The following is a 2892-nucleotide window of genomic DNA, read 5'->3' as shown; positions in this document are numbered from 1 at the left end:
TCACTTCTTTTCAGTTCTCATTGTCTGAAACAAAAGACCATAATTTTCATTTTTACCCCAAATCATCTCTCTCTAAACCTTTTTTGTTTTGTCTTTTAAGACTTTATTATATTTTTAGAGCAGTTTTAGGTTCACAGCAAAATTAAGTGGAAGGTACAGAAATTTCCCATCTTCTCCTTGCTCTCACACCTCCCTCATTATCAACATCCCCCACCAGAGTGGTACATTTTTTACAGTTAATGAACCTGTATTGACATCATTATCACCCAAAGTCCATAGTTACGGTTCATTCTTGTACGTTCTCTGAGTCTGGACAAATGTATAATGGCATGTATCCACCATTATATACCGTAACACTTCACCGCCCCACAAGTCTCTGCCAGTTCATGTCTTCCTCCCAGCAAAACCCCTGACAATTGTGAGGCTTTTCACAGTCTCCATAGTTTTTCCCTTTTCCAGAATATCATATAGTTGGAATCACAGTAGGTAGCCTTTTTAGATCGGCTTCTTTCACTTAGTAATGCGCATTTCCATTTCCTCCACATCTTTTCACATCTTTTCATGGCTTGATAGCTTGTTTCTTTTTAGTGCTGAGTAATATTCCATTTTCTGGATGTATCACAGTTTATCCATTCAGCTCCTGAGGGACACCTTGCTTTTACATTTTGGCAATTACAAATAAAACTGTAAACATCTATGTGCAGGGTTTTTTTTTTTTTTTTTTTTTTTTGAGACGGAGTCTTGCTCTGTCTCCCGGGCTGGAGTGCAGTGGCCAGATCTCAGCTCACTGCAAGCTCCGCCTCCTGGGTTTACGCCATTCTCCTGCCTCAGCCTCCGGAGTAGCTGGGACTACAGGCGCCCGCCACCTCGCCCGGCTAGTTTTTTTTTTTTTTGTTTTTTTTTTTTTTTGTTTTTTTTTTTTGTATTTTTAGTAGAGATGGGGTTTCACCGTGTTAGTCAGGATGGTCTTGATCTCCTGACCTTGTGATCCGCCCGTCTCGGCCTCCCAAAGTGCTGGGATTACAGGCTTGAGCCACCACGCCTGGCCAATGTGCAGGTTTTTATGTGAACTAAGTTTTCAAATCCTTTGGATGAATCTGAACCTGTTTTTTAAGCAGTGAGAAAACACTTTGCACATTTGTTTCAAAAGCCAGCTGACGGACTTTGCCCCTCCTAAACTCCTGATTTGGGGTTGGTGGCTTAGGCCATGCCTTTATTGGGCACTTGACAAGTGGTGCTTCATCTCAAGCCCATCAGAATATGTGTGGGGCTTATTACACACATGCTGGGCTCCACCCCCAGATTCACACTCAGTAGGGATGGAGTGAGGCCCAAGAATTGTAATTTCTAACACGTTCTCAGTACCAGAACTACTGGCCCACGGACCACACTTTGAGAACCACTCTTCTTGACAACATGGGTAGTAAAAACTAGAAAAGAACTGAAATGTGCTGGTGTTTTAGATTTTTAGGGGAAAAAAAACACGGCTATCAGTAAAGGTACATGTGATGGTATAGCTGCAGCGTGATGCTTGTCCAGAGCCAGTTGTTTTGGAGTTTAGTCATTTTAAAGTCTGCTTCCATATGCCTTCTGTGATGCAGAGAAATCATCTTGGCGTTTTTGAGAGGATGTTAAACAACTTTCCTAACTTATAGCTTTATTATTATTTTATTTATTTTTGAGACGGATTCTCGCTCTGTCCTCGCTCTGTCACCCAGGCTGGAGCGCAGTGGTGCAATCTCGACTCACTGCAAGCTCCGCCTCCCAGGTTCACGCCATTCTCCTGTCTCAGCCTCCGGAGTAGCTGGGACCACAGGCGCCCGACACCACGCCCGGTGTCGGGCTAATTTTTTTGTATTTTTAGTAGAGATGGGGTTCCACCGTATGTTAGCCAGGATGGTCTCCATCTCCTGACCTTGTGATCCACCCGCCTCAGCCTCCCAAAGTGCTGGGATTACAGGCGTGAGCCACCGCACCTGGTCCTTTTTTTTTTTGAGACGGAGTTCCCTTCTTGTTGCCCAGGCTGAGGTGCAAGAGCACGATCTCAGCTCACTGCAACCTCCACCTCCCGGGTTCAAATGACTTTCCTGCCTCAGCCTCCCGAGTAGTTGGGATTACAGGCATGAGCCACCATGCCTGTACAAGCTAATCTTGTATTTTTAGTAGAGATGGGGTTTCATCAGGTTGGTCAGGCTGGTGTCGAACCCCTGACCTCAAGTGATCTACCTACCTCGACCTCCCAAAGTACTGGGATTACAGGTGTGAGCCACCACACCTGGCTTTTGTTTGTTTTTGTTTTTGTTTTTTTTATTAAGACAGGGTCTCATTCTCACCCAGGCTGGAGTGCTTACTGCAGCCTTGAACTGGGCTCAAGTAATCCTCACAGCTCAGCCTCCCCAGTAGCTGGGAGTACAGGCGTGTACCACCATGTCTGGCTAATTTTTAAAATTTTTTGTAGAGGTTGAGTGTGGTGGTTCATACCTGTAATCCCACCTACTTGGGAGGCTGAAGTAGGAGGATTGCTTGAACCTGGGAGGTTGAGGCTGCAGTGAGCCATGATTGTGCTGCTGCACTCCAGCCTGGGAGACAGAGCGAGTGTAGACCCCGGGGGGGGGGTGGGGGGGTCTCACTATATTACCTAGGCTGGTCTCGAACTCTTGGCCTCAAGGGATCCTCCCACCTCAGCCTCCCAAAGCGCTGGGATTACAGGCATGAACCACTGCACACAGCCTGGAGCTTAAGATTTAGTATATGGAAAGAACTGAATGACATTTCTTTGAGGATCCCAAGTTTCATTATCTTGCTATTTCTTTTTACTAAGTTAGGGACTATGTTTATCTTTGTAATCCATCATTTGTTACATAGTAGAAACTTAAGTGCTTGTTGAATTGC

This window comes from Rhinopithecus roxellana, chromosome 19 (assembly GCF_007565055.1).
Source record: "Rhinopithecus roxellana isolate Shanxi Qingling chromosome 19, ASM756505v1, whole genome shotgun sequence".
NCBI lineage: Eukaryota > Metazoa > Chordata > Mammalia > Primates > Cercopithecidae > Rhinopithecus > Rhinopithecus roxellana.
The sequence above is the reverse complement of the archived record's forward strand: the minus strand, read 5'-3'. Positions refer to the sequence as shown.